This window comes from Balaenoptera borealis, assembly GCF_965194805.1.
Source record: "Balaenoptera borealis genome assembly, chromosome: 13".
Classification (NCBI taxonomy): Eukaryota; Metazoa; Chordata; class Mammalia; order Artiodactyla; family Balaenopteridae; genus Balaenoptera; species Balaenoptera borealis.
In genome coordinates, this window is record NC_138870.1 from 62,336,070 (window position 1) to 62,348,891 (window position 12,822).

The 12,822-nt window shown below is 33.8% G+C and overlaps 1 long non-coding RNA gene across 1 annotated transcript; it reads right to left on the reverse strand.

Moving 5' to 3' along the window:
• Positions 1 to 1,058: 1,058 nt before the first annotated feature.
• On the reverse strand, positions 1,059 to 12,816 carry LOC309609801. Its single transcript, XR_014233586.1, has 2 exons — positions 6,372 to 12,816; positions 1,059 to 6,018 (listed from the first exon to the last, which is right to left on the reverse strand). It is a non-coding gene; the product is annotated as an uncharacterized lncRNA (long non-coding RNA).
• Positions 12,817 to 12,822: the final 6 nt, after the last annotated feature.

Here is a 12,822-nt window from a genome sequence, read left to right on the forward strand (position 1 = left end):
AGGAATAGGCCCCGGTTGGTATTCTATGAATGGGGAATTTGTTGCTTGTAGCATATTTATAGTTAATAACACAGCATTTATATTAAAAGCTATGTGAGTGTTTGTAGAGAGGAAAGAGCTAAGGTAAGCACTCCAGGAAATATCATAATTTAATTAATAGAAAAGGAGGAGACAAGGAAAATGAAGGAATACTAATGTCTAAATGGAAGAGGAAGCAAGGTGAGTGACATCACATGATTCAGTGGGCAAATTATTTTAAGGAGATTAATATTATAAATTATTAAGGAGATTATATGGTCAACAATATTAAAATCAGTGAATCAGTGACAAAGTACAGAATGTCTATTGTTCTTAGAAATATAAAATTTACCAGTTGAAATGCTTTTTCAGAGTAATTTTAGTAGAAATATATAGATGTTAGTGTGTTAAGAAATGAATGGAAAATGATGAAAGTACCATACCATTAGACTGAAGAAATTTAGTCCCAAAATTAAAAGAGAGAGAAAGAGCCAGGGAGAGAGAGAACTGTAATGGAGAGGAAAATTTAAGTGAGTGTGTGTGCATTGTCATGAGAAAGACGTGAGCATGTTTGTAGTCTAAGGGAAAAGGGTAAGTATCATGAATAAGAAGGCAGATGCAGAAGAGATGGCAGATCCCTAGGAGGTAGAAAGGGGCTAGAGGGCCATTTCCCTTCCTGTGACTTTGGATAATTGGTTAGTTCTGTATGCAGGTAACTGTGTTGGTTGGGGATGATAGACAGAATTGCAGAAACCATAGTCTATGATTTTACTATTCTTCTTGTTCTAAATCTGAGGCGAAAATGTCAGGTTCGACATTTAGTTCGGCCAGTTTCTGAAAGTGTTTGCGTTGAAGTAAATGTTTATCTACAATCTTTAAAAAGACTTATGGTTTGTGGGTGGTCTGTCATTCTAAAAACAAGCACATTTTAAAAAATAACCCCCCAAAATATAAACAAACCTGTGTCCTCTTGTGTAGCATACTAAAAATAAATCCTGCATTGTTTGGAACTTCACAAACCATTTGGGAATTGCATTACCTTAGGTAAAACTGTGACTACATGCAAATCTTTTAATAACTTAATCAGTGAGAAAATATAGGAAATTCTTAGTGTGAAAAGATAGAAAATAAGATAGGTTTGCACATTTGCCTCCCTGTTTTTTATCTGCTCCATTTTCCTTTCTGCATCTTTACTAAGCTCAGGGAAAGAGCAGCAGCTGCTCTGGAAGTGCCACACCAGCCTGTGCCCAGGCACTTCTTACCCATCGTGAGGGAAATTGACTAGAATCACACACTCTTCATCAATTTCCCACTTCATAGAAATCAGTTCTTCTATGCAAGGGGGCTGAACTACATTTGCTCTGCAGCTGGCAGTCCCATGGAGCTACGTTGGAGGAAGAAAAGGAGATGACCTGCTGCTAGTGAGTGAATACGCTCTGGGTGGGTATGCTCACCTGATTTTTTGATTGAACTCAGCCTCCTATACAAGGAGAGTGGAGGAGACTCAAGCTGAACCGAAGGAAATGAAGAGTTTCTTGTTTTAATGCTCAAGTTCCACTCTAACTCATAACTAATGAACTAGCATCCCGCACAGCAGTACCATGTTCCACAGGCAGCAATTATATAAGAATAGCATTCCAAACTTGGTCGTTCTGTGACTGGCTGGCATACAGGCTGCTAGTGTGGGAAGAAGATTTTCACACAGATGTTAGCTAGAAAAATAGACGGATGGAAGTGATGGTAGCTTACTGGGTTCACAATCAGAGAGGACCAAGATTTAAATTTAAAATCCTTAAACTAAGGCACAAGATGATTCATGCTGAAAATATTTTTTCTTTGTGTGACTTATGAAACTTCTAAATGGGTAGACTGCAACTAAAAGTACAAAATGGGGTGATTTTAGTAACCAGCCTCGTGTAATCTCCCAAAAATGTGAATTGGAATTTCCTATGGAACTTATTACAAAGCAAATTCCTAGACTATACCTTGTGAGTCTAATAGTAATTATGGATGAGGCACAAGAATTAGTCATTTATAACAACCTCCCAGGTAATCAATGTGCACAATAAAGCTTAAGAACTACCAGTATATACTTACCTTAGTAAATGACAAATAGACACACAACATAATTATGAGAAAAGAATCCAAAGGCATTTTCAGTTTAAATGTTATCTATCATTTTTAACTAGTACCAGTTAAATAATCCCAAATGTGAGAAAAAAATAAAAAATGAAAATTATATGGATAAAGAACAATTATCTGAGTAATTTTAGTTATCATTTGAATAGCAGAATTCATGTTTCTTTTTATACAGGTGGGACAATTGAGCCAAACATTTGAAGACATTTACTAATTGCTATTGACTATATTAGCGCTAGAGAGCAAACGTGCCTACTGGAAAAGAAGGCTCAAGGGACTTGCTGAAATCATGATAATCCAGCCTATCACAGAATTTAAGTTGTACATCACTTCAGCACACAAATGTAAATATATGGCACAATAGGTACCTCTCCTTTCTTGAGTCAATGATACTGCTCCTTAATTACAGCAATCCTGCTCCTGTCCCCACTCCCAAAACAAGTTCTGAATGTGCCTCAGAATCCATGTCAACAAGGCTCTCCATTTTCCTAACGTCCAAATTACAAGTAACCACACTGAATAAATAATCTCATGGAAAACAATTTCCTTTTAGTTTAGGGACATTTATTCGATAAAAGATACTAGTTAATCTTCAAAGGCAGAAGTCTACACAATGTATGGACATACACTAATTAATAAGCCTTTATTGACTTAGTTTGAAAAAGTCCAATATAGATTAATATCTTACTTTACCTAACAGTAAAAATTACTTTAGTTTTTATTATGGTCTTGGAAATAGAAATTCCTTGTTTTTATAAGCAATTTACTTATATAAAAAATATGTAATCAGGGAAGTAAAGATGTTATCCAAAATATCTCCATTGCTTCAATTAGTTCTTAGGAAATTAATTCACTGAAAAAAATATTATTCAGCAAAACTGAGCATAAAATCTAAAAAAAACAGTCTTTCCTCTGCTACATACACTGCCAAAGGAAGACTTTATACAACGCTGAAATAAACTGTAATGTTTATGCTGAACTTTCTGTATTCATGAATGGGAAAATGAAGTGTAACCAATCAATTAGTAATAACCCTTTGAGGGACACTTTATTGATATCTGGCTTTCCTAATATTAGCATGTCACATACTGAATAGCTTCACTGTGGAAAAGAAAGGATAGAGGGTGATTTTTATGCACTGTTTTTGTGTTTTGTGTAACTACTGGCGTAATTTGTTTATCCCTAAAAGCATTAGGAACACAACACATGAAATCAAATGAAAAGGAGTGACAAAGAGATTATCTTAAATATTTTTTAGCCCTTAAAAACATAAATGATCCAAAACCAAATAGTTGTAGTTCATGATAATATGCTATATCCGATATGTGTTCTGTAATGATCTCTTGTGACATCTTTTTTCCAGCAACCCCAACTATACCCAGGTCAACTTGGGGACTTTTTGCCCCTCCCCTATCTTGCATTCATGACCTTTCAGCATTTACTAAATTACACTGTGATTACTCATTCTCTACTAGTCTCTTAGTTCCTTGAGACTATGGACCAAAATTTGTTCATTTCTTATCCTCAGAATTGAGATTGTATTTTATATATATGGGGCAGTTAATAAAATTTAATTGAAAGAATAAAAAAATCATTTGAAAATGTCTTAAATATTAATGTGACACACGATGTCTTTTGAAAAATATAGATTATCTCCCATAAATCTTTCTTTCCTCTCCAGGCTTTACAAAGCAGAACAATATTCAGGGATTAGGAGTAGAGAGTTGTTAACTCATACTGCTTTTGTTTCAATCATGAGACAAGTAACCTTTGTTCAAATTATGCTCAAAGTGAATTGTGTTGAATTTATTTAAAGCTGGATCAGCTACACTTAACATCAGATTTTCAATAGCTTGCTGTCAAACTGTCACACTGGAAGGAATTAAAAGATTAATCTTTTTAATTATAAACAAATACTACCTAAGTAATTGTAGCTTATTTACTTGATAGACGTATTTTGAGGTTTATTATTTGTTTGCCATCAATAGGAGATAAGAATTACACTAAAATAAAATCATACATTTAGAAAAGAATCTTGGATACATAACATATTATGTAATGTAGTCCAGTAGTGTTACCTATGCCTCATAGCAAAGTACTTTCTGTGAGCTCCAAAGGTAATCTTGAGTTCTTTGAACTGAAGGCATACGAAATAGAAAGGGTAAAAATACATTTAAATTGATGGTAATTGACTTGAGCTTTGCAGTTTATCCATGTTAGTTTACAAAATGCATTTAGTTTTCATTCTAGCACGATATTTACCTTCAATTAATACTGATAGCCAACAATTATCACACCTAATAATAATGTCAGATTTTCTAATCTCTATTTTTTTTACCCCCGACTCATCTCTGTGTCATTTAAAATTTTTATAATGCTTTTGTCTAAGATGTCTAGCCATTCCTCAGGCTGATATTTTCCATCTTTCCAATCTTACCTGTCATACATTAAATATATAGAAAAGAATGGAAACTGTGGTGATAAAAGAAATCAGCCAGGCATTTCCCAAAATAATCTAGAGCAGAAGAAGAGGAATGTGCTGTGTCTAAGGGGAGACTATTCTGTTTTAGAAAATTAACTTGCAATACAACACCACTTTCAGGTACTCTAAGTTTTTCCTCTTTCATAGATTATGATCAAAGACTGAGAAACAGGAATAATTAAGTGTATATACATGTATTCTACTGAAAGAATAATTCATAAAGAGACAGTTTACCTTCAAAGAGAAAAATGTATCAAGGTCTAAGATGACCACTTCATCATGAGAGGGTGAAAATAAATGATATGGCAAACTTAAGGTGAGAGATACAAGTTTCTCATTTCTTATCACTATTTGGGAATGTACATTTATTTGGGGAGAGACTTAAAATCAGAAACACACAAAATTCTGCTGTATCTTTTTAATATGTATACAATGGCAAGTAAAGGGCTAGGTGGTTGTGGATTGGGACTGGAAAAATATACTATTTAAAAAAAAGAAAAAAAGGAGAAAATGTTTCTTAATTATACTATATTTTGAAGCAATGACTGTCACATACAAAATAAAATTTAATTGCATATATCTCTTTATGTATGTAGAAATAGAGTCATAGGAGGACTTAAGTAAAAGTTATTATCTATTATTAAATAATATAGACCTATTAAAAACATTAAGCAAAAATTGGTAACAGAGTGAATACAATATATAATATCTTAACTAATATTACCTTAGGGATTCCTGGGGCTTGCAAAACACCAAAAATTTATTCCCTCTTTTTTGTTTTCATTTTCTCTTCAATTTTCAAAGAAATCTATATTCCATGTAGAATTCTAAAATTTGAAGTTATCAAAGGCAAAAAAGTATCAAAGCTATTAGGTGACTAATTGATATTTTTATGGATGCCAAGAGGTTTGTGTATTGTGATATGACTAACATGATTAACAGATTAGATAGAATGTTGTTAGATTAAAATATGAGTTATATTTTCTGATATTCATTAGAATTACATAAAACTTTAATTAGAATTATGTATTTTCATATGTATTAGAAGTACATATATGCATAAAATACATAATAAAGTGTACACAGTGGTAACAAAGTGTGATACATTATATGTTTTTACATATAGTGTTTATTAAAATAATAATTATATTTTTTATACATTAAAAGAACATAACTCTTAGATCTGACTGAAGTGAAATCACTGCCCCCAAAATTGGAGAGAAAGGTGAATACAGGGAATCACAATGTACTGGAGCACAAACTCATGAGCAGAAACCTCAAGGGAACCAGGGCTGGTGTAGGAAAACCTAAACTGTAACTGACAGATAGCTGGAGGCTCAATGTGGACAACTCTGAGAGTTAAAAACTCTAGAGGAGGGCTTCCCTGGTGGCGCAGTGGTTGAGAGTCTGCCTGCCAATGCAGGGGACATGGGTTCGAGCCCTGGTCTGGGAAGATCCCACATGCCGCAGAGCAGCTAGGTCCGTGAGCCACAACTACTGAGCCTGCACGTCTGGAGCCTGTGCTCCGCAACGGGAGAGGCCGCGATGGTGAGAGGCCCGCGCACCGCGATGAAGAGTGGCCCCCACTTGCTGCAACTAGAGAAAGCCCTGGCACAGAAACGAAGACCCAACACAGCCAAAAATAAATTAATTAATTAACTAAAAAAAAAAAAAAAAAAAAAGAAATAAGGCTTTCTGTTAAAAAAAAAAAAAAAAAAACTCTAGAGGAAACTGCTCACGTGAGTGCCCCCCACAATTTTGTGTTTTGCCTCTAAATGCTAGACATGGTTCTCACAGTGAATATCAGACAAAAATCCCATCATGATTCCAGCCAGAGGAGGGAAAAATAACTATCTTAAAATATTTTACCAGAGATTAACCCAGTGTTTTCATTTGTTTGTTTGTTGTAAATAGTCTAACTGACCTAGAGGAAGGGAAATATCCAATTCTAGCCAACTCTAGCATTCATGGGGAGAAGGTAAATACCCAACTCCAGACACTTCTAGCCATCCCATCCCACCCAAGTGGGGTGGGGTGAGGAGGGGACTGAGAAGTATTTGTGAAGTTCACAGTCCAGTGGCACAGGATCACTAAAAGACTGAGACCTAGTCATAGGACTACAGGAAAATCCCCTCCCCCAACATCTTACCACCACAATTTACTATAGTTCCTTTCACCCAGTACCTCATGTCCAGCTATCAAGAAAAAAATTTCAAGGCATGCCAAAAGGCAAAAACACAATTTGAATAGACACAGCAAGGCTCAGAACCAGATATGGCAAGGATGTTGGAATTATCAGATTGGGAGTTTAAAACAACTATGATTAATATGCTAAAGGCTCTAATGAGTAAAAGAAACACTATGCAAGAACAGATGGGCAATATAAGGAGAGATGGAAATTCTAAGAAAAAAATTGAAAAGAAATGCTAGAGATTTAAAAAAAAAAAAAAGCTATAACAGAAATGAAGAATGCCTTTAAATGGACTTAATACTAGATTGGACCTGGCTAAGAAAAAAAAAATCTCTGAGCTGGAGGATATGTCAATGCAAACACTCAAAACAGAAAAGCAAAGAAAAAAAGAAAAAACAGAAAAAAAAAATGGCACAGAATATCCAGGATCCCTGGGACAGTTACAAAAGGTGTAACATATGTAAAATGGGAATATTAAAGGAGAAGAAAGAAAGGAATATAAGGAATATGTGAAGCAACAATGACTGAACATTTCCCCAAATTAATGTCAGAAACCAAATCATAGTTCCAGAAGGCTCAGAAAACACCTACCAGAATAAATGCCAAAAAATAGTCATTTGATTTGCAAATTAGGCATATTATATTTAACTTACAGAAAATCAAACATAAAAAAAAAAATTGAAAGAAGCTAGAAAGATAAAACAAAACCAAACAAAGCCCTTACTTACAGAGGAACAAAGAGAAGAATTACATCTAACTCTTCCTCAGAAACCATGCAAGCATGAAGAAAGAAGAGTGAAATATTTGAGTGTTGAGAGAAAAAGACCACCAACTTAGAATTTTGTACCCTTCAAAAGTGAAGGAGAAATAAGGACTTTCTCATACAAACAAAAGTTGATGGAATTTGTTGCCAGTGGGCCTACCTGCGAGAAATGTTAAAAATTCTTCAGAGAGAAGGAAAAAGATATAGGTCAGAAACTCAGATCTTTAAGACAGTTTAAAAGACTGTATTTCAAAATACTTAAAACTTTTAAAATATTATATATGTTAATAAAGAAATTATTATGGAAACTAGACACCATTTAGAACTCAAGTAACAATTAAAATATTTGTAATAATGGTACTTTTAAAGTAACTAATATTAATTTTTATCTAAGAAAAACCAAAATTTCAACAAAGTTTTAAAATAATTGAGCAAAAGTGATCAATTCTAGAATTTCAAAAAAAAGAAAAAAAAAGCAGAAAATCAATTTGATTTGAAATAGAGAAAACAACTAGATGAAAAAGAAGCAAAAGACCTCAATGGGAAGTTCATAAAAGATGAAACTTAAATGGCCAATAATAAATGAAAAGATGCTTCTTGTCATTGACTTCAGGTAAATGCAAATGGAAATCTCAAGGGGACATCCTGACACACCAAATAGAGTAGCAAAAATTTTAAAAGCTTGACAATCCAATGATGATTTGAATGTGAATATGGATTAATTCCATTTTATCCATGTTGAAGCAGTGACATTAAAACTTTAACTTACAGTGACAAATGTCTAGGAATGGATGAAATTTGGCTGGTTTCCAAACTCACACTCTTGACCTTCATATTTGACTGCCTCCCAAGAAAATCCAAGAAAATTCTGAAAAGAAAACAATGGGAGCCCCTCTTGTTCCACACTTCCTGAAGCTCCTAGATCTTTCTTAGCACAAAGTTTCTTTAAATTAATATTAAACTGCAAAAACAAAGGATTTTGCTCTTCAAATTACCTTATGTATGAAGAAGGCTCAAGATCACATGGTTCTTGGTTTTACCCTGAATTAAAGATTCTACTGACCAAGTATTCCTGGGAATATTTATGCTATTCATATCGAAAATACTACCTCAAAAATGAGATTGATTTTACCTGTCCTCAGAAGACCCACCCTCCCACTCAACCACTTTCCTTCCTCTGTCTCTTACTTCTTTCCTTCTTTCTTTCCTTCCATTATTTTGTCCACAGATATACTTTGTCAGACAATATGCTAAATGCTGTAAATACAAAGATGAATAAAAATATCACACCTTTTAGTTCACAGTCCAGTATAGAGATTTCTTGAGGGAAAAATTATAGGTACATTCATATGGATTAGTGCACTACCACTTCATAAACAAACAGCAACCCAGCTTTCTGTATAGAGAATATTCTTGATATCTGCTCTGAGAGATTTTGATATTTTCAATTTATATTCTTGATTAACTATACATGTGAAAATCATTAAATTGACAAAAATATCATTAATTAACAGACTAATCATATTCCTTCAATTGATTGTATTCTCCTTTGAGATCATGACAAAGGCAATCAATCTGTAGTTAGAATCAAGTACAGAATAGGGGGAGATTTTCAGATTTGATAAAGGTTTTTGAAAATTTGAAGTCATAATTGCAGTGTTACTTGTAGGCTCATAGGATTCCCAGGAATACATGAATTATACCAATTATCTCTAATAGGGATGGCAGAGGAAGAAGCATGGAGTGACTCAGAAATAATTTATATTGTATGAATAAACTGTTCCTTTGGCTCACATCAACAGGTTTTCTGATTATGTAACCAGTTACAAAATGAGAAGAAAATAGAAATTGTCACTTACAGGAACTTCCTTTATGCAAACTTTTTAAAAATTTTTACAAGTTTAAAACTTATTTTTGCCTGAAAATCACTCTTATTACTTGGATTTTGACCATATATAAAAATAAAAAGTTATATAAAATAAATATGATAGTATAATTTACAGTTTACTTTTAAGTTAAATACTCGTTTTGTGCTTATGGAATAGGTAAATTAATCTCATTTCTTGGTCAATGTAAACATATTAACACTATTGCTCAAATATGAAAGTTTACCCTGTAATAGTGCCTCTTGTTATTCTGAGTGACCTAGTAGTCGGAGAACATTCCCAACTTCCATACTAATACCTCACATTTTTCTCCTCTTTTTCCCCCCTTTTGTCAGAATAGAATTGGGCTTAACTGAGAGATATTGTGGGTTCAGTTCCAGACCATGACAATAAAGTGAATATCATAATAAAGTGAGTCACACAAATTTTTTGGTTTCCCAGTGCATATAAATTGCATGTTTATACTATTCTGTAGACTATTAAGTGTGCAAGAGCATTATGTCTAAAAAAAAGTACATACCTTAATTAAAAAATAGTTTATTGTTAAAAAATGCTAACCTTCAGCAAGTTGTAGTAGGAACATCAAAGATCACTGATCACAGATCACCATAACAAATATAATAATAATGAAAAACTTCGAAATATTGTGCAAATTACCAAAATGTTGACACAGAGACAAAAGGAGAACAAATGCTGTTGGGAAAATGGTGCTGATAGGCTTTCTTGATGCAGGACTGCTACAAACCTTCAATTTGTAAAAGTGAAGTATCTTCAAAGCACAATAAAATGAGGTATGCCTATATCTGAATTTTAAATGTAGCACTACTTTCTCAATTTGTTCTTACAGTATTCTGGGGTATGGCTCTAATATCAGAAGTGTTGGTGGCAAGAAAAGATAGGTACAGTAGTCAAGCAAACCCCAAAAGTAAACCTCTTTTCCACGTTGCCATAATTCTAGCCAAGGTACTTCTCACGTCAGCAGTGCCTTTACTGTGCACTATTGTTTAACATACATGTTCATATTCCTTACTTTGGGGGAATCTGCCAAAAAAAATTAGTTCTCTACATTCTTTTTTGTCTAATTCTATGGGGTCATGAGTTGGAAAGATGGATTTATTTGGAGATGACTCTTTATATTGATTTAGTTTTGAATTACTTGATATAATTTTAAACTTCCAAAAGGTACAAAAATAATGAGGAATTCCCACATACTTTTTACTCAGACGCTCCAGTTTTTTATATTTTTCCCATTTGTTGGTAGACACACTTAATGGTAGATAAAACATTTTATGTTTGTATGTGTTTGTTTTTCTTTCAATACTTAAAATATTTCACTCCACTCTCTTCTTGCTAGTCTGCTATCATTTTTATCTGTCTTCCTCTATATATAAAGTTTCTCCCATCTCTGGCTTCATTTAAGATTTTCTCTGTCTTCGTTTTTCTTCCATTTGAACAAGGTAAGCCTCGATTTTTTTTCAGCTGAGGACATACTTGGGGGCTCGTATTTTCCTTCTTGGTGTTCTCCGGGCCTCCTGGGTTTGTGATTTGGTATCTGTCATTAATTTTTTAAAGTTCTTGTCCATTACTACTTCAACTATTTTTTTCTACTCTTTTCTGTTTTTCTTTCCTTCCTGGTAATCCAATTATATATATGTTACACAGTCTGAAACTACCCCATGGTTCTCAGTTCTTGGATGTTCTTTTTTTTTTTCCATTGTGTTTTCTCTTTGCATTTCTGTTTCATGAGTTTTCACTGACCTATCCACAAGCTTACCAATCTGCCATGTTAAGTTTAGTAAAGTACATCATAACATCATAAGCATTTTTTATTTTACTTATTTTGTTGTTTTGTTGTATTTGACTTCTAGTGTTTTATGTGGTTCTTATTTTTTTTTCTTTCTCTGCTTACTTTCTTCATTTGTCTTACATGTTTACTTTTTTCATTAGAACTCAATAAATTAATCATAGTTATTTTAAATTATCTATCTAGCAATTCCAAAGTCTGTGTCATGTTTGATTCTGCTTCTGATGATTTCTTTGTCTCCTCAGCCTGCCTTTTTTTTTATTGTGTTTTGGCATAACTTGTAATTTTCTCTTGAAAGGCAAACATGTATCAATTGATAGGAACTGAGGTAAATTGGTCTGTTATGTGAGGATCTATGTTCATCTCGTTAGTGGTGGGCTCCATTAATACTTGCTGTACCTATAGATGCCAGAAGCTTCAAATTATGTTTTTGTCCATGTTACATCTCTTCTGTTGATTTGGGGCTTCCCTAAGTACTCTTCATCAGAGAGAATTAAGGTCTTGCTGCTTTTCTATCTGTAATCCACTGTTATTACACTAGAGCCCTGTTGTGGTGGTAGTAAGCAGGGGAAAGAGGGAATTCTATAGTCTTCTGATTACATCTCCACTTTTAGACAGTAGACCTTGTTGTGGAGAAGATTCTGGGTTTATTTCAGTAATTACTCTTCCCCCCACCCCAGCCACAGTCAGGAGGGGATTTTTCTTGGATACTCTTTGTAAGAATCTAGTGTGGTTCCTGTACATAAATCAAATTAATGTGATGGGTCCCTCTTAAAACTCCAGCCTCCAGGAATTCCTCACTCTCACATTCATGCCCACTGAGCCTCCAGCAATATACCAAAAATCCCATTTCTACCAATTTATGGCTTCTGATACAATTAAGCAGATCTTAGTTAGCTGTGTCACTTTGGACTTGACTGTCTCTCCAGATTTGGGGGTAGTAGTATGTCCAGCCATGTCTGTTTTCTGATAAGTCCAAGAAAAACTGACTTTCAGTTTATCCAAGTATTTTTGTTGTAAAGATGAAAATGACTACTTTCAAGCTTTCTACATGTCAGAGGTAAAACTGGAAGTATTCTCCTCAAATTTTACCTTTTATTTTTAGTACCTACTAATAATTTTCTAACTCCTTTATTCCTTGTATTTGATTTTTTTTGGTCATTGTTTTGGGAGGAAATGCTTTCCCTTCTCTGTATTTATTCATTTATGTATTCATTTATTTTTTTATGTCATTGTGGTCTAAGTGATTTTTCTTTCATTTAATAAGATGCAATTCAGTAAATATTTATTTTGGTGCTCAAGTTGTTCCAGATTTAGCCATTGTGAACCTTCTCACACTAATTCCTGACAAGTCTCCATGATTCTTGATACTTCGTTTCTTTTTGACACAACATGGGGTCCCTGGCTCAACTTTTATTCCCCTGTCCTAGCGTAGAAATCAGCCGTCCTCTAAAGAAATTGTGTTCCTTTAGGTAGAGATTGGTATTTAGAAACTGAGATCTGGACTTATACTGCTTTAATCTGGTCTTCTTTTCCTTC